A 26,674-nucleotide genomic window follows, 5' to 3' on the forward strand; every position below is an offset into this window, starting at 1 on the left:
GAAATATTGCATTCTGACGGCGCTTTTTCGAGCAGAATCCTAACTCCGGTGCGCGATCCTCCAATAATCATGAATCATGCAAAATAGATGAAATAACATAAGTATCATCTCCAAATATGAAATATATCAATGAATAACAGCAAATTATGATATAAAATAGTGATGCAAATTGGACGTATCAGCCGCGCCAAAGGATGGTTTGGCCGCCCTGTGGCGTCTCTTCGTCTCTCCTTTGGACTCCGTCTTTGTTACGGTAAAATAGGAACTTTGGCTTTTGTTCCGTCCAATTCCGAGAATATTTTATGTACAACTTTTCTGAAATACAAAACAACAGAAAGCAGGGAACTGGCACTATGACATCTTGTGAATAGGTTAGTGCCGAAAAATGTATAAAAGTTCAATGAAGTATAAACAAAACATATATAAATTGGTGTAAAACAAGCATAGAGCATCAAAAATTATAGATACGTTTGCGACGTATCAAGCATCCCCAAGCTTAACTCCTGCTCGTCCTTGAGTAGATAAGTGATAACAAAAATAATTTTTGAGGTGACATGAAGCCAACATAATCTTGATCAAGTTATTGTAAAAGCATTGTGAGCTGGGATCAAAGTACTCTAAACATAGGCATGATAGATATAATTCTAACAATAGAACTTAGCAACTATGTTATAACATGAGAAGTAACTCAAACAAAGGATCATGAATAATTGTGCACTGAAAGCAACTGTTTGTTTTTAAGCATAGAGAAAACATAGCAAAGTGGTACTCAGTCATTCCTTTATGAAGTAGCAAAACATAAATATCAGGACACCTTTAAAGTTCAAATGATGACTAGATACAAGTAATTTAAGAACAAGCAATAGCATAATCATGAAACAATCAATCATATATTTTGGGACTATGTACATTATACTCAGAATGACAACTATGCTCTCTTAATTGGTGCATAAACCAAGAAGATGAAGACTCAACATAAAAGTAAAAGAAGGATACTTCGAAGAAGGAAGTAAGATAAACAAGTTATATAAACATTCCAAAAAGTATTGTACTTCATTAGCTTTGAGCTCTCATTGTCCCTATCATAAGCATCTTGAATGGTTAGAGTTAATGTGAGGGCACATATGAGTTATATGCTTGACAAACCACAAGTTGAAATCTCATGCCCCTTGAATACGAGTACCTAAACCTCATGATAATCAACTTAGGTCCCAAATAAGTTTTTGTCATTGTAAGCATACATGTATCATTGAGAACGCCAACGGGGGACCTCCTGCCCCATGATATAGGAGCATTCCCATACCAAAATGACAAGACAAACAGACAATGAGCATCTCAGCAATCCTTTTATTTACTATGGGCATAGCTTTTTATTGAATATGTTTCACGGAATGCTCACTATGGTTTACTGTAAATTTCCACCATGAATGATGCATGGATTGAGTTGGCCGCCCAGGCGTTTCTCTAACACATATACAACCTTCATGATCTTACAAGTTTTCATTTTATTTGAAACCGCTAGGCATCCATAAACAAAAGAACATGATATCAACTAAATATGAATAAGTGCAATGATGAGAGCGTGCCTCATGAAAGCATGGTTGTGCTAACTCCCAACTCACAATTTGCAAGCAGATAATCTTCATAAGATAGTCACAATGGTTCAGGTTTATTAAGTGCAAGAAAGTAAATGTGCCATCAAGTTTCTGAGAGCTTTACTAATTAATTTTCTCATGACAAGATTTAATTTGGAAGATAGATAAAAACATGATGAATATACTTGGAATAACGATGATGCTAGTAGATAGATATGGTGGACACAATTGACAACTTTGGTTTTTAGGAGTTGGATGCACGAGTAGAGCTCATACTCAGTACAAGCGAAGGCTAGCAAAAGACTGGGAGCGACCAACTAAGAGAGCAATAATGGCCATAAGCATGGATAGCGACAGAACATTATTAATTAAAGCATAAAGTGATATTACAAATCAAAAACTAAATGATCATAGAGGCTTTAGGTGACTGGTTTGTAGTCATCACATGATGTAAACATCTGCCAAGTCAACCCAATAAAGCACAAAGGAGAATACCACCATATTATACTTTTTATGATCGAAACAAAACATGATTCTTTCAATGGCACATTAAGCACTCTCAGCTATTCGAGACAAGTCCTGCTACAACAATAACTACTAAGCATATGACAAGAATAACATCCAACATAACATCCCAAAGTCTATGCCACAATCTAGACAAGCTTCCTTTTGCATCACTATAGACATGAAATATTTTACTCGTCTCCAACGACACCAATCAACTTATTTTAAATAACTCTCATAGATAATAATCAATAAAGACTAGAGAGCTCTAATCATACCTAAATAAAGAAAACTAACAAGCTCTGAAAAAATTAAAGTGCAAAACCAAGAGATAAACGCAGTAGTAGCAAAACAGAACACTCGCAGAACAATAAGAGCGAAAACTAGAGTGTTCCATGCAATTAAAACAGAGCGTGTCATTCTACAAAATAAATATGCTGGGGTCCAACCATATGCTACAACAATAAAACAAAAGAATACTAAAAACAAAAGTAAAGATGCTCCAACAACAACACATAGCATATGAAACAATAAAAATATAGCGTCTAGAAAGATGGCCTGATGCTTTGTTGATGAAGAGGCGCTTGTACCTCTTGGATATTTCTTGGGGTGACATGGGAATCTCCAATCTTGAGATTTTGTCTGTACTTCATCTCATTACATCATTCTTCTCTCCCTACACTAGAAAACTTCCTTCATACAAAACTTCACACAATTCTCATTAGCAGCATTAGTGCAATCAAAATAACAAATCCACTTGAGTTCAATTCTAACATATATCAAACATCCATTAAAACATTAGCTACTGTAGAAACTGCTTCAAAAAGCTCTTTCCTAAAAAGAACTAAAAAATAAAGAGATTAATAGACAAATACAAATAGTGGCAAAAATAAAACAGAACAACATGTAAAGATTGATTTTTTATAAAATCTTATGTTGCTCAGATCGAAAAATGTTCAACTAACAAAAGTTAGATGATAACCTGGGGCATATGCTCACAAATTAGCAGATCAAAATTATGTTCTGGCTGGGAATACGAATATTGTTGGTGACAACACATAATCTGTTTCAGGACAACAACTTCCCCAAATCTCACTTTCTTCCTATTAGAGGCTATTCTTGGCACAAAAACGAAATAAAAATGATAAGAAGAGGTTATTAAAGAGGTAACAACTTCCAATACTCAACAAAAGAAAATTACAGTAATAAAACATGGTTACCTCCCAAGAATGTTTTTCTTTAACGCCTTTCAGCTAGGCGCAGAAAAAGAGCTAGTATCAAGTATTTTCAAGTGAAGAAGCATCGACATCATAACTTGTCCTAATAATAGAATCAGAAGGTGACTTTTTTCTTTTTTATATGGAAGTGTTCCATACCTTTTTTGAGTGGGAATTGATATTTAATAATCTCATCTCTCATATCAATAGAAGCACCAACAGTTCTAAGAAATGATCTTTCCAAAGTAATTGGACAAAAAACTTTGCATTCAATATCCAAAACAACAAAATCAACGGGCACAAAATTATTATTAACCATAATAAGAATATTATTAACTCTCCCCAAAGGTTTCTTCTTAGCAACATCAGCAAGATGAACATCCAAATAACATTATTCCAACTGTGGAAAATCAAGCATATCATAGATTTTTCTAGGCATAACAGAAATGCTTGAACAACATCACATAAAGCATTGCAATCAAAGTCATATATTTTCATCTTAATGATGGGCTCCCATCCATCTTCTAACTTTCTAGAAATAGAAGCTTCACGTTTTATTTCTCCTGTCTAATTCGCATCAGAGCATTTGTAATATGTTCTGTAAAACTCATATTTATAGAATTAGCATTAGAACTTCTAGCAAGCTTTTGTAAGAACTTAATTACTTCAGAGATATTGCAATAATTAAAATAAAATTCATTATTATCAAAGGTAAAAGGACTATTGTATCCCATACTCCGAAAAAATTCAGCACTCTTATCAGAAACAATTTCAGTGGTTCTAGGCAAATTTTGCAGAGGGAGTGGAGACTTTACCTACACCAATTATTTTACCATTAATGGTAGGAGGTTTGCTAGCATTTGAGACTTCATCATTACTACTGGTGGTAATGGTACAAACTTTAGTCATATTATTATTTCTAGCAATTTCATCCTCTCTTTCCCACCTAGCATGCAATTCCACCAACATCCTAACATTGCAATCAATTCTAACTTGAATGGCATTCAAAGTTTTTATTTCTTTAACATCATGAGGCATAAAATTTAATTTAAGAAGTTCAACATAAAGAGCAAGGCTATTGATACGCGTACAGCACGCGTCCGTTGGGAACCCCAAGAGGAAGGTGTGATGCGTACAGCGGCAAGTTTCCCTCAGTAAGAAACCAAGGTTTATCGAACCAGTAGGAGCCAAGAAGCACGTTGAAGGTTGATGGCGGCGAGATGTAGTGCGGCGCAACACTAGGGATTCCGGCGCCAACGTGGAACCTGCACAACACAACCAAAGTACTTTGCCCCAACGAAACAGTGAGGTTGTCAATCTCACCGGCTTGCTGTAACAAAGGATTAGATGTATAGTGTGGATGATGATTGTTTGCAGAAAACAGTAGAACAAGTATTGCGGTAGATTGTATTCGATGTTAAGAATGGACCGGGGTCCACAGTTCACTAGAGGTGTCTCTCCCATAAGATAAATAGCATGTTGGGTGAACAAATTACAGTTGGGCAATTGACAAATAAAGAGGGCATGACCATGCACATACATGATATGATGAATATTGTGAGATTTAATTGGGCATTACGACAAAGTACATAGACCACTATCCAGCATGCATCTATGCCTAAAAAGTCCACCTTCAGGTTATCATTCGAACCCCTTCCAGTATTAAGTTGAAAACAACAGACAATTGTATTAAGTATGGTGCGTAATGTAATCAATAACTACATCCTCGGACATAGCATCGATGTTTTATCCCTAGTGGCAACATCACATCCACAACCTTAGAACTTTCTGTCACTGTCCCAGATTTAATGGAGGCATGAACCCACTATCGAGCATAAATACTCCCTCTTGGAGTTAAGAGTAAAAACTTGGCCAGAGCCTCTACTAATAACGGAGAGCATGCAAGATCATAAACAACACATAGGTAATAGATTGATAATCAACATAGCATAGTATTCTCTATCCATCGGATCCCAACAAACACAACATATAGCATTACAGATAGATGATCTTGATCATGTTAGGCAGCTCACAAGATCCGACAATGAAGCATAATTAGGAGAAGACGACCATCTAGCTACTGCTATGGACCGATAGTCCAGGGGTGAACTACTCACTCATCACTCCGGAGGCGACCATGGCGGTGAAGAGTCCTCCGGGAGATGGTTCCCCTCTCCGGCAGGGTGCCGGAGGCGATCTCCTGAATCCCCCGAGATGGGATTGGCGGCGGCGGCGTCTCTGGAAGGTTTTCCGTATCGTGGCTCTCGGTACTGGGGGTTTCGCGACGAAGGCTTTAAGTAGGCGGAGGAGATAGGTCAGGAGGCCTGACAGGGGGGCCACATAGTAGGGCGGTGCGGGCCCCCCTAGGCCACGCCGCCTTAGTGTGTCGGCGCCCTGTGGCCCCACTTCGTCTCTCCCTCGGACTTCTGGAAGCTTCGTGTGAAAATAGGCCCCTGGGCGTTGATTTCGTCCAATTCCGAGAATATTTCCTTACTAGGATTTCTGAAACCAAAAACAGCAGAAACAAAGAATCGGTTCTTCGGCATCTCGTTAATAGGTTAGTGCCGGAAAATGCATAAATATGACATAAAGTATGCATAAAACATGTAGATATCATCAATAATGTGGCATGGAACATAAGAAATTATCGATACGTCGGAGACGTATCAGCATCCCCAAGCTTAGTTCCTGCTCGTCCCGAGCAGGTAAACGATAACAAAGATAATTTCTGGAGTGACATGCCATCATAACCTTGATCATACTATTGTAAGCACATGTAATGAATGCAGCGATCCAAACAATGGTAAATGACATGAGTAAACAAATGAATCATATAGCAAAGACTTTTCATGAATAGTACTTCAAGACAAGCATCAATAAGTCTTGCAGAAGTGTTAACTCATAAAGCAATAATTCAAAGTAAAGGCATTGAAGCAACACAAAGGAAGATTAAGTTTCAGCGGTTGCTTTCAACTTATAACATGTATATCTCATGGATATTTGTCAATGCAAAGTAATATAACAAGTGCAATATGCAAGTATGTAGGAATCAATGCACAGTTCACACAAGTGTTTGCTTCTTGAGATGGAGAGAAATATGTGAACTGACTCAACATAAAAGTAAAAGAAAGGCCCTTCGCAGAGGGAAGCATTGATTGCTATATTTGTGCTAGAGCTTTGGTTTTGAAAACATATAGAGAGCATAAAAGTAAAATTTTGAGAGGTGTTTGTTGTTGTCAACGAATGGTAGTGGGCACTCTAACCCCCTTGCCAGACACACCTTCAAAGAGCGGCTCCCATTTTATTTTTATTTTTGGGTGGCACTCCTTCCAACCTTTCTTTCACAAACCATGGCTAACCGAATCCTCGGGTGCCTGCCAACAATCTCATACCATGAAGGAGTGCCTTTTTATTTTAGTTTTATTATGATGACACTCCTCCCCACCTTTGCTTTCTCAAGCCATGGCTAACCGAATCCTTCGGGTGCTGTCCAATCAATCACATACCATGGAGGAGTTTCTATTTTTTGTTAATTAATTTGGGACTGGAAATCCCATTGCCAGCTCTTTTTGCAAAATTATTGGATAAGCGGATGAAGCCACTAGTCCATTGGTGAAAGTTGCCCAACAAGATTGAAAGATAAACACCACATACTTCCTCATGAGCTATAAAACATTGACACAAATCAGAGGTGATAAATTTTGAATTGTTTAAATGTAGCACTCAAGCAATTTACTTTGGAATGGCGGAGAAATACCATGTAGTAGGTAGGTATGGTGGACACAAATGGCATAGTGGTTGGCTCAAGGATTTTGGATGCATGAGAAGTATTCCCTCTCGATACAAGGTTTAGGCTAGCAAGGTTTATTTGAAACAAACACAAGGATGAACCGGTGCAGCAAAACTCACATAAAAGACATATTGTAAACATTATAAGACTCTACACCGTCTTCCTTGTTGTCCAAACTCTTTACTAGAAATTATCTAGACCTTAGAGAGACCAATTATGCAAACCAAATTTTAGCAAGCTCTATGTATTTCTTCATTAATAGGTGCAAAGTATATGATGCAAGAGCTTAAACATGAGCACAACAATTGCCAAGTATCAAATTATTCAAGACATTCTACCAATTACTACATGTAGCATTTCCCGATTCCAACCATATAACAATTTAACGAAGAAGATTCAACCTTCGCCATGAATATTATGAATAAAGCCTAAGGACACATTTGTCCATATGCAACAGCGGAGAGTGTCTCTCTCCCACACAATGAATGCTAGGATCCATTTTATTCAAACAAAACAAAAACAAAAACAAACCGACGCTCCAAGCAAAGTACATAAGATGTGATGGAATAAAAATATAGTTTCACTAGAGGAATCTGATAATGTTGTCGATAAAGAAGGGGATGCCTTGGGCATCCCCAAGCTTAGACGCTTGAGTCTTCTTGAAATATGCAGGGGTGAACCACCGGGGCATCCCCAAGCTTAGAGCTTTCACTCTCCTTGATCATGTTGTATCATCTCCCTCTCTTGATCCTTGAAAACTTCCTCCACACCAAACTCAAAACAACTCATTAGAGGGTTAGTGCACAATCAAAATTCACATGTTCAGAGGTGACATAATCATTCTTAACACTTCTGGACATTGCACAAAGCTACTGAAGGTTAATGGAATCGAAAAATCCATCAAGCATAGCAAAACAGGCAATGCGAAATAAAAGGCAGAATCTGTCAAAACAGAACAGTTTGTAAAGACGAATTTTATTGAGGCACCAGACTTTCTCAAATGAAAATGCTCAAATTTAATGAAAGTTGCGTACATATCTGAGGATCACTCACCTAAATTGGCATAATTTTCTGAGTTACCTACAGAGAATTAGACCCAGATTCGTGACAGCAAAGAAATCTGTTTCTGCGCAGTAATCCAAATCTAGTATGAACCTTACTATCAACGACTTTACTTGGCACAACAATGCACAAAACTAACATAAGGAGAGGTTGCTACAGTAGTAACAACTTCCAAGACTCAAATATAAAATAAAGGTGCAGTAGTAAAAACATGGGTTGTCTCCCATAAGCGCTTTTCTTTAACGCCTTTCAGCTAGGCGCAGAAAGTGTGTATCAAGTATTATCGAGAGGTGATGCATCTACAGCGGGGTTTGGAGTTTTCTAAACCATGCATTGTATTTTGGATACATAAGTTTCAGCGGCTCCCTTTTCATTAGTCTTGGGCTTGCTACTCTCATCAAACAAATTTTCAGGAACAAGCCAAGCATAATTATCATCTAGAGCTTCATGCATTGCTAGGAGCTTACAAGGTATTGGTGCTTTAATCTCCCCACCATTATTAACATTATTAGTGTACTTAATTCTATCCATATCCATCTTTTCAAGTGTTCTTTTAAAATCAGTGATCATACCAAGCCTTTCATGCTTACTAAAAACTTTTCTAGCTTCTTTGGCTATATCCTCAAATTCTCGCACTAGGACTTTTAGAACAAAATCTCTCTTCTCTCCCCTCTCCATATCAGAAAGTGTAAGGAACATGTGTTGTATCATGGGGTTGAGACTAATAAATCTAGCTTCCATCATGCGTACCAAACAAACAGAGGCATCTTCATAAGTAGGGACAGCTTTTGCAAGGGGTATATCTTTAAGATCTTCGTGCATACTAACATGGGTGAAAAATTCTTCTATATTATCTCTTTCAATTATAGACCCTTGCCCTACCGGTATATCTTTTACAATAAAATTAAAGGGAAACATGATGAAATAAGTAAATGCAAGTAACTAATTTTTTTGTGTTTTTGATATAGCAAACAAAATAGCAAGTAAAGTAAAACTAGCAACTATTTTTTTTGTATTTTGATATAATGCAGCAAACAAAGTAGTAAATAAAAGTAAAGCAAGACAAAAACAAAGTAAAGAGATTGGAGGTGGAGACTCCCCTCGCAGCGTGTCTTGATCTTTCCGGCAACGGCGCCAGAAAATCTGCTTGATACGCGTACAGCACGCGTCCGTTGGGAACCCCAAGAGGAAGGTGTGATGCGTACAGCGGCAAGTTTTCCCTCAGTAAGAAACCAAGGTATTCGAACCAGTAGGAGCCAAGAAGCACGTTGAAGGTTGATGGCGGCGAGATGTAGTGCGGCGCAACACCAGGGATTCCGGCGGCAACGTGGAACCTGCACAACACAACCAAAGTACTTTGCCCCAACGAAACAGTGAGGTTGTCAATCTCACCGGCTTGCTGTAATAAAGGATTAGATGTATAGTGTGGATGATGATTGTTTGCAGAAAACAGTAGAACAAGTATTGCAGTAGATTGTATTCGATGTTAAGAATGGACCGGGGTCCACAGTTCACTAGAGGTGTCTCTCCCATAAGATAAATAGCATGTTGGGTGAACAAATTACAGTTGGGCAATTGACAAATAAAGAGGGCATGACCATGCACATACATGATATGATGAATATTGTGAGATTTAATTGGGCATTACGACAAAGTACATAGACCGCTATCCAGCATGCATCTATGCCTAAAAAGTCCACCTTCAGGTTATCATCCGAACCCCTTCCAGTATTAAGTTGAAAACAACAGACAATTGTATTAAGTATGGTGCGTAATGTAATCAATAACAACATCCTCGGACATAGCATCGATGTTTTATCCCTAGTGGCAACAGCACATCCACAACCTTAGAACTTTCTGTCACTGTCCCAGATTTAATGGAGGCATGAACCCACTATCGAGCATAAATACTCCCTCTTGGAGTTAAGAGTAAAAACTTGGCCAGAGCCTCTACTAATAACGGAGAGCATGCAAGATCATAAACAACACATAGGTAATAGATTGATAATCAACATAGCATAGTATTCTCTATCCATCGGATCCCAACAAACACAACATATAGCATTACAGATAGATGATCTTGATCATGTTAGGCAGCTCACAAGATCCGACAATGAAGCATAATTAGGAGAAGACGACCATCTAGCTACTGCTATGGACCCATAGTCCAGGGGTGGACTACTCACTCATCACTCCGGAGGCGACCATGGCAGTGAAGAGTCCTCCGGGAGATGATTCCCCTCTCCGGCAGGGTGCCGGAGGCGATCTCCTGAATCCCCCGAGATGGGATTGGCGGCGGCGTCTCTGGAAGGTTTTCCGTATCGTGGCTCTCGGTACTGGGGGTTTCACGACGAAGGCTTTAAGTAGGCGGAGGAGATAGGTCAGGAGGCCTGACAGGGGGGCCACACAGTAGGGCGGTGCGGCCCCCCCTAGGCCGCGCCGCCTTAGTGTGTCGGCGCCCTGTGGCCCCACTTCGTCTCTCCCTCGGACTTCTGGAAGCTTCGTGTGAAAATAGGCCCTTGGGCGTTGATTTTGTCCAATTCCGAGAATATTTCCTTACTAGGATTTCTGAAACCAAAAACAGCAGAAAACAGCAACTGGCTCTTCGGCATCTCGTTAATAGGTTAGTGCCAGAAAATGCATAAATATGACATAAAGTATGCATAAAACATGTAGATATCATCAATAATGTGGCATGGAACATAAGAAATTATCGATACGTCGGAGACGTATCAGCTATCAACTTTAGAAGCAAGAACATCAATTTCGTCAAACTTTTCCTCAACAGATTTATTAAAATCAGTTTGTTTACTTATAAAGTCCTTAAGCATGACTTCAAGATCAGAGGGTGCACTTCTATTGTTGCTGTAGGAATCACCATAAGAATTGCCATAATTAGAAGGATATGGCATATAATTGTTACTACCAAAATTATTCCTATAAGCATTGTTGTTAAAATTATTACTTTTAATGAAGTTCACATCAACATGCTCTTCTTGAGAAACCAAAGAAGCTAAAGGAATATTATTCGGATCAACATGAGCTTTACCATTAACAAGCATAGACATAATTGTATCAACTTATCACTGAAGGAGGAGGTTTCTTCCACAGAATTTACCTTCTTACCTTGTGGATCTCTCTCGGTGTGCCATTCAGAATAATTTATCATCAAGGAGTTTAGTTGCAGTCTCCAAAGGACATAAAGGTACCTCTAGTAGCTGAATCCGAAAGGTATTTTGAATAAAAATTCAGTCCTGCATAAAAAGTTTGGATGATCATCCAAGTAGTCAGTTCCATGAGTGGGACAATTTTTTACCAAACATTTGATTCTTTTCCAAACTTGAGCAACATATTCATTATCAAAATTTCTAAATTTCATTATGTCGCTTGTCAAGGATATAATATTAGCAAGAAGATAATATTTTCCAATAAAAGTATCTTCGCATTTAATCCGAGAATCAATACTATTTATAGGCAAATATAGCAACCAATCTTTAGCTCTCCATCTCAAAGAGAAAGGAATTAATTTTAGTTTAATAATGTCACCATCTACGTTTTTATACTTTTGCATCTCACAAAGTTCAACAAAAATATCAAGGTGAGAAGCAGCATCATCAGTACTAACTTCAGAAAATTGCTCTTTCATAACAATATTTTAAAAAGCAGGTTTAATTTCATAGAAAACTGCTTCAAGAGCAGGTGGAGCAATAGGTGTACAAATAAAATCATTGTTGTTTGTGCTAGTAAAGTCACACAACTTAGTGTTTTCAGGAGTACCCATTTTAGCAAAATTAAAACAGAGCAACAGAAATAAAAGCTATAATAGAAACTATTTTTTGTGTTTTTTATTATAATAAAGCAAATAAGACAAAGTAAAATAAACGAAGCAAAACAATAACAAAGTAAAGAGATTGGAGATGAGAGACTCCCCTTGCAGAAATCTCCTTTCTCCCTGGCAACGGCACCAAAAAAGTAGCTTGATGAGCGCAGATTGCACACCGCTGGGAAACCCCAAGAGGAAGGTATGATGAGCACAACATCAAGTTTTTTCCTCGGTAAGAAACCAAGGTTTAATCGATCAGTAGGAGAAAGACATGACTTCTGAATGTGTTGCTAGCTGACTTGTGGCAGGATGCACTACCAGCGTCAGCAACAACGTGGAACCTGCACGCAACACAACCAAAATATTTTATCTCAACTTACAGCGAGGTTGTCAAACTCACCGGTTTTGCTGAAAACAAAGGATTAACCTATAGTGTGGAAAGAGATGTTTGCTTGCAGTGGAATTAAAGAGAACAATGCTTGCAGTAAGTAAATAGAACATGTGTTTGCAGTAGATGATTTTATCAGTCTAAAAGAAAGGACCGGGGTCCACATTTCACTAGAGGTGTCTCTCCATAAAGATAAATAACATGTTGGGTGAATAAATTACAGCTGGGCAATTGACAGAATAAAGACCATACATGACAAGATGATTACTATGAGATTCATTCGGGATTACAACATAATACATAGACCATAAGCCAACTGCGTCTATGACTAATAATCCACCTTCAGGTTATCGTCTGAACCCCCTCCAGTATTAAGTTGCAAGCAACAGATTGTCACATTAAGCAATGCGTGTAAAGTAAACAATAGAATTATCCTTAGATAAAACATTCTTGTTTTTTCCGTAGTAGCAACAACACATCTAAAATCTTAGAAGAAAACTAAAGGCATGAACCCACTATCGAGCATAAATACCCCCTCTTAGAGTTACAAGCATTTAATTGGCCAAAGCATCTACTAGCAACGGAGAGCATGCAAGATTACAAATAACATATGACAAGTATATAATCGATCTCAACCATAGTATTCAATATTCATCGGATCCCAACAAACACAACATGTAGCATGACATAAAGGTGATCTTTATCATGATAGGCAACTCACAAGATCTAAACATGAAGCATAAATTGGAGAAGATAACCATCTAGCTACTGCTATGGACCTGTAGTCCAGAGATGAACTACTCACGCATCACTTCGGAGGCGGGCACGACGATGTAGAGGTCTCCGGTGATGATCTCCCTCTCCGACAGGGTGCCAGGAAGAGCTTCAGAACCCTCGCGAGCTAGGGTCGGCGATGACGGACACGATAGAAATTTTCGTGGATGGAGGCTCAGGTGTTTAGGTTTTTTCCGAGATTGTGAATAAATATGCGGAAGGGCAAGGTCGGTGGACACCTGGGGGGCACACCAACCCATGGCGTGGCCAGACTTGATCACGCCAAGGGTTGGTATGGCCGCCCTGTGGTGCCTCTTCGTCTCTCTCTGGACTCCGTCTTCGTTACGGTAAAATAGGAACTTCAGATTTTGTTTCGTGCAATTCCGAGAATATTTCATGTACAAACTTTCTGAAATACAAAACAACAGAAAACAGGAAACTGACACTGTGGCATCTTGTAAATAGGTTAGTGCCAGAAAATGTATAAAAGTACAACGAAGTGTAAACAAAACATATAGAAATTGGTGTAAAACAAGCATGGAGCATGAAAAGTTATGGATACATTTGCAATGTATCAGGTAACAAAAGATAGGTAAAACCATAGTAGATCTCGAATTTGTTATCACTATTTAATCACTACCACCATGTTACTCCAACTAATACACACTTTCCCCCACAGATGTTCTCTTATACAAGTCGGATCAAAACAAGCACTTAAGAACGAGGTACATGATATGCATCTACTTATACATCTTACACATAATAGGATTCCAATCTCAAATATCAACTCATAGAATAAAGATCCACCATATAAGAATTACATACATAACCATAATCATGTTGGGGAGCTCATATGATATTAGATCGATGATAGAACAAGAGAGAAGTAGATCAGACTACTGCCACAACCCATAGTCCAATGGTGGACTACCCCCCTCATCATGGTGATGATGGTGGAGATATTGGAGAAGATAGAGAACCCTTCGGCGGTGGCTCCGGTGGAGTTTGCCCTTCCATTCTTTGCTGCTAGTACTACCTTTGTTGCTTTGTTTTAGTGTTTATGAGGTGCTCTCTCCCGAGATGCATGTGTGAACCTTTATATATGCATTTTTAGGTCAAGACGTTGCTCCGGAGATGAAGACGGACGGCTGGTGACGCTCGAGGAGCAAATGAAATAATGAAATATTGCCTTTTCATAAACAAAGAAAGAAAAAGTTGAAGGTTTTGAGACTCGACCTGAGTCTATGACTCGAGTAGAGTCTCGGGGGCTACTGACATGGGTATGTGATGGCTCCCAAGTGCGGGAGATCAATATCAGTACTTTTCAATAAGTAAGGTTGTCGAGCCCACGAGCAGTGATTAGCAAAATCGACAAGAAAGCAATAATAATAAAGAAGTCGTTTTGGTGTTTTGGGGTGTACAGTTTCCAGTAAAAATGAAGTGGAGAAAGTAAATAGCAATAATAAAAATCTCTTGATGAGAGAAAATCCCAATCCTCTATGCAACAAGAGGACAAGCTCAAGTGTGTGTTCTTACATGAGACTAAAGTTCTCGAGGGCGGCATGGATTTACTAGCATTTGAGTTCTAAACAACATGGTAAATATTTGTCAAGCTTTATTCAATTAGGGGTGGAGCCTAAGTTAGGTGCAACCATAGATACGTGCAAACACACCCCTTATGCTGGGTCCTAGAGCCATTTTCATGTGCAAGTATAGGAATCATTAAGACATGAATATCCCACCATACCCACGAGATCATTTGTCCCCGACTTAAACCCCTCTAATGCAACCCAAAGTATTGGAAAATGGTTTTTGTCAGTCAGTCCCTTCCAACACTTATGCATTACATTAAAGTGCAGTCCTGTGAGCCTGTATAGGTGAAGTAATATGTAGTCGACGTTCTCATAAAACCATCACAAATGAATATAAAAGATAGAAAAATTGACCAAATACTCATTGCACATCATATAGAATCATAGCCAGATCATCCTATGCCCTCAGGACGTGGGGAACTACTCACAAGTGTCAAACATGATATGGACCATAGGCATAATAATTACAATACAATATGAATATATAATCTCCCCACCAAATAATGACAAAGTACCAATCACAAACATGCAATAGTACTAGAAACAGTATTCGGGGTTCAATTCAACACAAACTACGAGGAGGTGACGTTGATCTCATAGATGGAGATGGTGGCTGATGTCTACTCACGCTTCTATTCTTGTAGACAGTGTTGGGCCTCCAAGAGCAGAGGTTTGTAGAACAGAAGCAAGTTTTCCCTTAAGTGGATCACCCAAGGTTTATCGAACTCAGGGAGGAAGAGGTCAAAGATATCCCTCTCAAGCAACCCTGCAATCACAATACAAGAAGTCTCTTGTGTCTCCAACACACCTAATACACTTGTCAGATGTATAGGTGCACTAGTTCGGCGAAGAGATAGTGAAATACAGGTGGTATGAATGAATATGAGCAGTAGTAACGGCGCGAGAAAATAGCTTGCTGCTACAACTGGCGTGTGGATGATGGTGGTAATATTGCAGGCAGTACAGATGCAGTAAAACAGTAAATAAGCAGTGATTGCAGTATTTGGAAACAAGGCCTAGGGATCATACTTTCGCTAGTGGACACTCTCAACATTGATCACATAACAGAATAGATAAATGCTATACTCTACACTCTCTTGTTGGATGATGAACACCACTAATTGTGTAGGGCTACAAGAACCCTCAATGCCGGAGTTAACAAGCTCCACAACATTCGATATTCATATTTAAATAACCTTAGAGTGCATGATATATCAACACAACTATACCAAGTACTAACATAGCATGCACACTGTCACCTTCATACTATGAAAGGAGGAATAGATCACATCAATACCATCATAGTAATAGTTAACTTCATAATCTACAAGAGATCATAATCATAAACTACGCCAAGTACTACATGATGCACACACTGTCACCATTACATCATGAAGGAGGAATAGATTGCTTTAATAACATCACTAGAGTAGCACATAGAATAGTGATACAAAGCACATTGCAATCATAAAGGGATATAAATAAGCACTTCACTATGCTATTCATAACAGTGAATAAGTATTCTGCGAAATATAGCCTAAGAGACCCACACGGTGCACACACTGTCACCTTTACACACGTGGGACAAGGAGTCTCCGGAGATCACATAAGTAAAATCCACTTGAATAGCATAACGACATCTAGATTACAAGCATCATCATATGGATCTCAATCATGTAAGGCAGCTCATGAGATCATTGTATTGAAGTACATAGGGAGAGAGATTAACCACATAGCTACCGGTACAGCCCTTAGCCTCGATGGAGAACTACTCCCTCCTCATGGGAGACAGCAGCGTTGATGGATATGGCGGTGGTGTCGATGGAGATGCCTTCCGGGGGCACTTCCCCGTCCCGGCGGCGTGCCGGAACAGAGACTCCTGTCCCCCAGATCTTGGCTTCGTGATGGCGGCGGCTCTGGAAGGTTTCTCGTACCGTGGCTTTTTTGTCTCGAGGATTTAGGTCAGGGACCTTTAAATAGGCGAAGAGGCAGAGTCGGAGGGCTGACGAGGCGGTGACACCATAGGGGGCGCAACCCACCCCTGGCCCGCGCCGGCCTGGTGTCTGGCGGCCCTGTGGTCCCCCTCTGGTTCCTCTCGGGTGTTCTGGAAGCTTCATGGAATTTTAAGACTCTGGGCGTTGATTTCGTCCAATTCCGAGAATATTTCCTTACTAGGATTTCTGAAACCAAAAACAGCAGAAAACAGGAACTGGCACTTCGGCATCTCGTCAATAGGTTAGTTCCGGAAAACGCGTAAAAACGATATAAAGTGTGAACAAAACATGTAGATATTGTCGTAAAACAAGCATGGAACATAAGAATTATCGATACGTTGGAGACGTATCAGCATCCCCAAGATTAGTTCCTACCCGTCCTCGAGTAGGTAAACGATAACAAATATAATTTCTGAAGTGACATTATACCAACATGATCTTAATCATACTATTGTACAACATATGAGATGAATGCAGCGATTCAAAGCAATGGTAAAGACAATGAGTAAACAATTGAATCATATAGCAAAGACTTTTCATGAATAGTACTTTCAAGACAAGCATCAATAAGTCTTGCATAAGAGTTAACTCATAAAACAATAAATTCATAGTAGAGGTATTGAAGCAACACAAAGGAAGATTAAGTTTCAGCGGTTGCTTTCAACTTGTAACATGTATATCTCATGGATATTGTCAATGTAAAGTAATATAACAAGTGCAATATGCAAGTATGTAGAAATCAATGCACCACACAAGTGTTTGCTTCTAAGATAGAGAGAAATTGGTAAACTGACTCAACATAAAAGTAGAAGAAAGAACCTTCGCAGAGGGAAGCATTGATTGCTATATTTATGCTAGAGCTTTTATTTTGAAAACAAGAAACAATTTTGTCAACGGTAGTGATAAAGCATATGTGTTATGTAAATTATATCCTACAAGTTGCAAGCCTCATGCATAGTATACAATAGTGTCCGCACCTTGTCCTAATTAGCTCGGATTACCTGGATTATCACCGCAATACATATGTTTTAACCAAGTGTCACAAAGGGGTACCTCTATGCCGCCTGTACAAAGGTCTAAGGAGAAAGCTCGCATTGGATTTCTCGCTTTTGATTATTCTCAACTTAGACATCCATACCGGGACAACATAGACAACAGATAATGGACTCCTCTTTAATGCATAAGCATTTAGCAACAATTAATATTCTCATATGAGATTGAGTATATTTGTCCAAAACTGAAACTTCCACCATGGATCATGGCTTTAGTTAGCGGCCCAATGTTCTTCTCTAACAATATGCATGCTCAAATCATTCAACTCATGGTAAATCGCCCTTACTTCAGACAAGACGAACATGCATAGCAACTCACATGATATTCAACAAAGAGTAGTTGATGGCGTCCCCAGGAACATGGTTATCGCACAACAAGCAACTTAATAAGAGATCAAATGCATAAGTACATATTCAATACCACAATAGTTTTTAGGCTATTTGTCCCATGAGCTATATATTGCAAAGATAGAGAATGGAAATTTTAAAGGTAGCACTCAAGCAATTTACTTTGGAATGGCGGAGAAATACCATGTAGTAGGTAGGTATGGTGGACACAAGTGGCATAGTGTTTGGCTCAAGGATTTTGGATGCATGAGAAGTATTCCCTCTCGATACAAGGCTTAGGCTAGCAAGGCTATTTGAAACAAACACAAGTATGAAGCGGTACAGCAAAACTCACATAAAAGACATATTTTAAGTATTATAAGACTCTACACTGTCTTCCTTGTTGTTCGACCCTTACCAGAAAATATCTAGACTCTAGAGAGACCAATCATGCAAACCAAATTTTAGCAAGCTCTATGTATTTCTTCATTAATAGGTGCAAAGTATATGATGCAAGAGCTTAAACATGAGCACAACAATTGCCAAGTATCACATTATTCAAGACATTCTACCAATTACCACATGTAGCATTTCCCGTTTCCAACCATATAACAATTTAACGAAGCAGATTCAACCTTCGCCATGAACATTATGAGTAAAGCCTAAGGACATATTTGTCCATATGCAACAGCGGAGCGTGTCTCTCTCCCACACAATGAATGCTAAGATCCATTTTATTCAAACAAAACAAAAATAAAAGCAAACAGACGCTCCAAGCAAAGTACATAAGATGTGATGGAATAAAAATATAGTTTCACTAGAGGAACCTGATAATGTTGTCGATGAAGAAGGGGATGCCTTGGGCATCCCCAAGCTTAGACGCTTGAGTCTTCTTGAAATATGTAGGGGTGAACCACCGGGGGCATCCCCAAGCTTAGAGCTTTCACTCTCCTTGATCATATTGTATCATCCTCCTCTCTTGATCCTTGAAAACTTCCTCCACACCAAACTTAAAACAACTCATTAGAGGGTTAGTGCACAATCAAAATTCACATGTTCAGAGGTGACATAATCATTCTTAACACTTCTGGACATTGCACAAAGCTACTGAAAGTTAATGGAATAGAAAAATCCATCAAGCATAGCAAAACAGGCAATGTGAAATAAAAGGCAGAATCTGTCAAAACAGAACAGTCCGTAAAGATGAATTTCTAAGAGGCACCATACTTGCTCAAATGAAAATGCTCAAATTGAATGAAAGTTGCGTACATATCTGAGGATCACTCACGTAAATTGGCAGCATTTTCTGAGTTACCTACAGAGAATTAGGCCGAGATTCGTGACAGCAAGAAATCTGTTTCTGCGCAGTAATCCAAATCTAGTATGAACCTTACTATCAAAGACTTTACTTGGCACAACAATGCAACAAAACTAAGATAAGGAGAGGTTTCTATAGTAGTAACAACTTCCAAGACTCAAATGTAAAACAAAGGTACAGTAGTAAAATCATGGGTTGTCTCCCATAAGCGCTTTTATCTAACGCCTTTCAGCTAGGCGCAGAAAGTGTGTATCAAGTGTTATCAAGAGACGAAGCATCAACATCATAATTTGTTCTAATGATAGAATCAAAAGGTAACTTCATTCTCTTTCTAGGGAAGTGTTCCATACCTTTCTTGAGAGGAAATTGATATTTAATATTACCTTCTTGCATATCAATAATAGCACCAACAGTTCGAAGAAAAGGTCTTCCCAATATAATGGGACAAGATGCATTGCATTCAATATCCAAGACAACAAAATCAACGGGAACAAGGTTATTGTTAACGGTAATGCGAACATTATCAACTCTCCCCAAAGGTTTCTTTGTAGAATTATCAGCAAGATTAACATCCAAATAACAATTTTTCAATGGTGGCAAGTCAAGCATATTATAGATTTTTCTAGGCATAACGGAAATATTTGCACCAAGATCACATAAATCATTACAATCAAAGTCATTGACCTTCATCTTAATGATGGGCTCACAACCATCCTTTAACTTTCTAGGAATAGAAGCTTCACGATTTAATTTCTCTTCTCTAGCTTTTATGAGAGCATTTGTAATATGTTTTGTGAAAGCCAAATTTATAGCACTAGCATTAGGACTCTTAGCAAGTTTTTGTAAGAACTTTATAACTTCAGAGATGTGACAATCATCAAAATCTAAACCATTATAATCTAAAGCAATGGGATCATTATCCCCAACATTAGAAAAAAATTCAGCAGTTTTATCACAGGTAGTTTCAGCAGTTTTAGCAGTTTCAGGCAGTTTTTCACGCTTTGCATTAGAAGTGGAAACATTGCCAACACCAATTATTTTACCACTGATAGTAGGAGGTGCAGCAACATGTGGATCATTAGCATTACTAGTGGTGGTAATAGTCCAAACTTTAGCTATATTATCTTCTTTAGCATTTTCTTCTTTTTCCCACCTAGCACGCAATTCGGCCATCAATCTTATATTCTCATTAATTCTAACTTGGATGGAGTTTGCTGTAGCAAATGACTTAATATCATTATTTTCATTAGGCATAACTTTCGATTTCAAAAGATCAACATCAGCAGCAAGACTATCGACTTTAGAAGCAAGTATATCAATTTTTCCAAGCTTTTCTTCAACAGATTTGTTAAAAGCAGTTTGTGTACTAATAAATTCTTTAAGCATGGCTTCAAGTCCAGGGGGTGAATTCCTATTATTGTTGTAAGAATTCCCATAAGAATTACCATAGTCGTTACCATTATTATAAGGATATGGCCTATAGTTGTTATTAGAATTGTTCCGGTAAGCATTGTTGTTGAAATTATTATTTTTAATGAAGTTTACATCAACATGTTCTTCTTGGGCAACCAATGAAGCTAACGGAACATTATTAGGATCAACATTTGTCCTACCACAGAATTTACCTTCTTACCTTGTGGAGCTCTTTCTATGTGCCATTCAGAGTAATTAATCATCATATTATCAAGAAGCTTTGTTGCGTCGCCTAGAGTGATGGACATAAAGGTACCTCCAGCAGCTGAATCCAATAGGTTCCGCGAAGAAAAATTCAGTCCTGCATAAAAGGTTTGGATGATCATCCAAGTAGTCAGTCCATGGGTTGGGCAATTTTTAACCAAAGATTTCATTCTTTCCCATGCTTGGGCAACATGCTCATTATCCAATTGTTTAAAATTCATTATGCTACTTCTCAAAGATATAATTTTAGCAGGAGGATAATATCTACCAATAAAAGCATCCTTGCATTTAGTTCATGAATCAATACTATTCTTAGGCAGAGATAGCAACCAATCTTTAGCTCTTCCTCTTAATGAGAAAGGAAACAATTTTAGTTTTATAATGTCACCATCTACATCCTTATACTTTTGCATTTCACATAGTTCAACAAAATTATTGAGATGGGCAGCAGCATCATCAGAACTAACACCAGAAAATTGCTCTCGCATAACAAGATTCAGTAAAGCAGGTTTAATTTCAAAGAATTCTGCTGTAGTAGCAGGTGGAGCAATAGGTGTGCATAAGAAATCATTATTATTTATGGTTGTGAAGTCACACAACTTAGTATTTTCAGGAGTACCCATTTTAGCAACAGTAAATAAAGCAAACTAGATAAAGTAAATGCAACTATCTAATTTTTTTGTGTTTTTAATATGGAGATTGCAAACAAGACAGTAAATAAAGTAAAGCTAGCAACTAATTTTTTTGTGTTTTGTTTTAGTGCAGCAAACAAAGTACTAAATAAAGTAAAGCAAGACAAAAACAACGTAAAGAGATTGGAGGTGGAGACTCCACTTGCAGCGTGTCTTGATCTCCCCGGCAACGGTGCCAGAAAATAGCTTGATGTCTACTCACGCTTCTATTCCTGTAGACAGTGTTGGGCCTCCAAGAGCAGAGGTTTGTAGAACAGCAGCAAGTTTTTCCTTAAGTGGATCACCCAAGGTTTATCGAACTCAGGGAGGAAGAGGTCAAAGATATCCCTCTCAAGCAACCCTGCAATCACAATACAAGAAGTCTCTTGTGTCCCCAACACACCTAATACACTTGTCAGATGTATAGGTGCACTAGTTCGGCGAAGAGATAGTGAAATACAGGTGGTATGAATGAATATGAGCAGTAGTAACGACGTCAGGAAATAGCTTGCTGATACGTCTCCGACGTATCGATAATTTCTTATGTTCCATGCTTGTTTTATGACAATACCTACATGTTTTATACATACTTTATGATGATTTTATGTGTTTTCCGGAACTAACCGATTGACGAAACCCGAGAAAACCTTCCAGAGCTGCCGCCATCGCTAAACTCCAATTCGGGGGACAGAAGTCTCTGTTCCGGCACCCTGCCGGGACGGGGAATTGCCCCCGGAGTCATCTCCACCACCGTCTCCACCGCCATCTTCACCGCCATCGCTGTCTCCATGATGAGGAGGGAGTAATTCACCCCCGGGGCTGAGGGCTCCGCTGTAGCTATGTGGTTCATCTCTCTCTCTTTGTGATCTAGTTGAATATCATCTATGTGCTACTCTAGTGATGTTATTAAAGTAGTCTATTCCTCCTCCATGATGTAATGTTGACAGTGTGTGCATCATGAAGTACTTGGTATATGCTATGATTGTGATCTCTTGTAGATTATGAAGTTAACTATTACTATGATGGTATTGATGCAATTTATTCCCCCTTTCATAGTCTGTCGGTGACGGTGTGCATGCTATGTTAGTACTCGGTATAATTGTGTTGATCTATCATGCACTCTAAGGTTATTTAAATATGAATATCGAATATTGTGGAGCTTGTTAACTCCGGCATTGAGGGTTCGTGTAATCCTACACAATTAGTGGTGTTCATCATCCAACAAGAGAGTGTAGAGTGGTTCTATTATGTGATCATTGTTGAGAGTGTCCACTAGTGAAAGCAGGATCCCTAGGCCTTGTTTCCACACATCGAATCTCCGTTTGTTTACTGTTTTGTTGCATGTTTGCTCGCTGCCATATTTTATTCAGATTGCTATTACCACTCATAGTCATCCATATTACTTGCATCTCACTATCTCTTCGCCGAACTAGTGCACCTATACATCTGACAAGTGTATTAGGTGTGTTGGGGACACAAGAGACTTCTTGCATTGTGATCGCAGGGTTGCTTGAGAGGGATATCTTTGACCTCTTCCTCCCTGAGTTCGATAAACCTTGGGTGATCCACTTAAGGGAAAACTTGCTGCTGTTCTACAAACCTCTGCTCTTGGAGGCCCAACACTGTCTACAGGAAAAGAAGTGTGAGTAGACATCAAGCTATTTTCTGGCGCCGTTGCCGGGGAACGAAAAGCTATAATACAGAGATTTCCTCCCTCGTCAACCACGCGCCAGTTGTAGACAGTCAAGTATTTTCTGGCGCCGTTGCTGGGGAGGAAAGGTAAAAGGTATTCACACTCCGGATCTCGGCTACTAAGCTATTTTCCGGCACCGTTGTAAGTGCTCGAAGCTATTTCCTTTAGATCCTGCAATTGCATCTTTTTGTTTCTTGTTTTACACTAGTTTGGCATAATGGAAAGCAACATGGAGCTTTTTATTCTTTTTCCTGAGTTAAGACATGGATGGTTTGATGCGAAAATTAAAAAAACCCATGGAACATATTAGTATGAACACTTTGAACACCATTGTTGCTAATGATATGGAAAATTCTAAGCTTGGGGAAGCTCGCTTTGATGAGCATGATCTTTTTAGTCCCCCAAGCATTGAGGAGAAAATTTACTTTGATGATACTTTGCCTCCTATTTATGATGATTATAATGATAGTGGTCTTTTGGTGCCGCCTGTTATGGAGGATAAATTTGATTATGATTATAATATGCCTCCTATATTTGATGATGAGAATAATAATGATAGCTACTTTGTTGAATTTGCTCCCACTACAACTAATAAAATTGATTATGCTATTGTGGAGAGTAATAATTTTATGCATGAGACTCATGATAAGAATGCTTTATGTGATAGTTATATTGTTGAGTTTGCTCATGATGCTACTGAAAGTTATTATGAGAGAGGAAAATATGGTTGTAGAAATTTTCATGTTACTAAAACACCTCTCTATGTGCTGAAATTTTTGAAACTACACTTGTTTTATCTTCCTGATCTTGTCACTTTGCTCTTCATGAATTTATTTGTGTACAAGATTCCTTTTCATAGGAAGCATGTTAGGCTTAAATGTGTTTTGAATTTGCTTCTTGATGCTCTCTTTTGCTTCAACTACTATTTCTTGCGAGTGCATCATTAAAACTGCTGAGCCCATCTTAATGACTATAAAGAAAGAACTTCTTGGGAGATAACCCATGTGTCTATTTTACTATAGTACTTTTGTTTTATATTTGTGTGTTGGAAGTTGGTACTACTGTAGCAACCTATCCTTATCTTACTTTATTGCATTGTCGTGCTAAGTAAAGTCTTTGATAGTAAGGTTCATACTAGATTTGGATTACTGCGCAGAAACAGATTTCTTGCTGTCACGAATCTGGGCCTAATTCTCTGTAGGTAACTCAGAAAATTATGCCAATTTACGTGAGTGATCCTCAGATATGTACGCAACTTTCATTCAATTTGAGAATTTTCATTTGAGCAAGTCTGGTGCCTCTTAGAAATTCGTCTTTACGGACTGTTCTGTTTTGACAGATTCTGCCTTTTATTTCACATTGCCTGTTTTGCTATGCTTGATGGATTTTTCTATTCCATTAACTTTCAGTAGCTTTGTGCAATGTCCATAAGTGTTAAGAATGATTGTGTCACCTCTGAACATGTGAATTTTGATTGTGCACTAACCCTCTAATGAGTAATTTTGAGTTTGGTGTGGAGGAAGTTTTCAAGGGTCAAGAGAGGAGGATGATACAATATGATCAAGAAGAGTGAAAGCTCTAAGCTTGGGGATGCCCCGGTGGTTCATCCCTGCATATTTCAAGAAGACTCAAGCATCTAAGCTTGGGGATGCCCAAGGCATCCCCTTCTTCATCGACAACATTATCAGGTTCCTCTAGTGAAACTACATTTTTATTCCATCACATCCTATGTACTTTACTTGGAGCGTCTGTTTGTTTTTGTTTTTGTTTTTGTTTGAATAAATGCTTGTGTGGGAGAGAGACACGCTCCGCTGGTTCATATGAACACATGTGTTCTTAGCTTTTAATGTTCATGGCGAAGGTTGAAACTGCTTCATTAATTGTTATATGGTTGGAAACGGGAAATGCTACATGTAGTAATTGGTATAATGTCTTGAACAATGTGATACTTGGCAATTGTTGTGCTCATGTTTAAGCTCTTGCATCATATACTTTACACCTATTAGTGAAGAAATACATAGAGCTTGCTAAAATTTGGTTTGCATGATTGGTCTCTCTAAGGTCTAGATATTTTCTAGTAAGAGTTTGAACAACAAGGAAGATGGTGTAGAGTCTTATAATGCTTGCAATATGTTTTTATGTGAGTTTTGCTGTACCGGTTCATACTTGTGTTTGTTTCAAATAGCCTTGCTAGCCTAAACCTTGTATTGAGAGGGAATACTTCTCATGCATCCAAAATCTTTGAGCCAAACACTATGCCACTTGTGTCCACCATACCTACCTACTACATGGTATTTCTCCGCCATTCCAAAGTAAATTGCTTGAGTGCTACCTTTAAAATTTCCATTCTTTATCTTTGCAATATATAGCTCATGGGACAAATAGCCTAAAAACTATTGTGGTATTGAATATGTACTTATGCATTTTATTTCTTATAAGTTGATTGTTGTGCGATAACCATGTTCCTGGGGACGCCATCAACTAATCTTTGTTGAATATCATGTGAGTTGCTATGCATGTCCGTCTTGTCTGAAGTAAGGGCGATTTACCATGAGTTGAATGGTTTGAGCATGCATATGGTTAGAGAAGAACATTGGGCCGCTAACTAAAGCCATGATCCATGGTGGAAGTTTCAGTTTTGGACAAATATCCTCAATCTCATATGAGAATATTAATTGTTGCTAAATGCTTATGCATTAAAGAGGAATCCATTATCTGTTGTCTATGTTGTCCCGGTATGGATGTCTAAGTTGAGAATAATCAAAAGCGAGAAATCCAATGCGAGCTTTCTCCTTAGACCTTTGTACAAGCGGCATAGAGGTACCCCTTTGTGACACTTGGTTAAAACATATGTATTGCGGTGATAATCCAGATAATCCGAGCTAATTAGGACAAGGTGCGGGCACTATTAGTATACTATGCATGAGGCTTGCAACTTGTAGGATATAATTTACATGATACATATGCTTTATTACTACCGTTGACAAAATTGTTTCTTGTTTTCAAAACCAAAGCTCTAGCACAAATATAACAATCGATGCTTCTCTCTGCGAAGGGCCTTTCTTCTACTTTTATGTTGAGTCAGTTCACCTATTTCTCTCCATCTCAAGAAGCAAACACTTGTGTGAACTGTGCATTGATTCCTACATACTTGCATATTGCACTTATTATATTACTTTATGTTGACAATATCCATG

This window comes from Lolium perenne, chromosome 5 (genome assembly GCF_019359855.2).
Source record: "Lolium perenne isolate Kyuss_39 chromosome 5, Kyuss_2.0, whole genome shotgun sequence".
In the NCBI taxonomy this organism is placed as follows: Eukaryota; Viridiplantae; Streptophyta; class Magnoliopsida; order Poales; family Poaceae; genus Lolium; species Lolium perenne.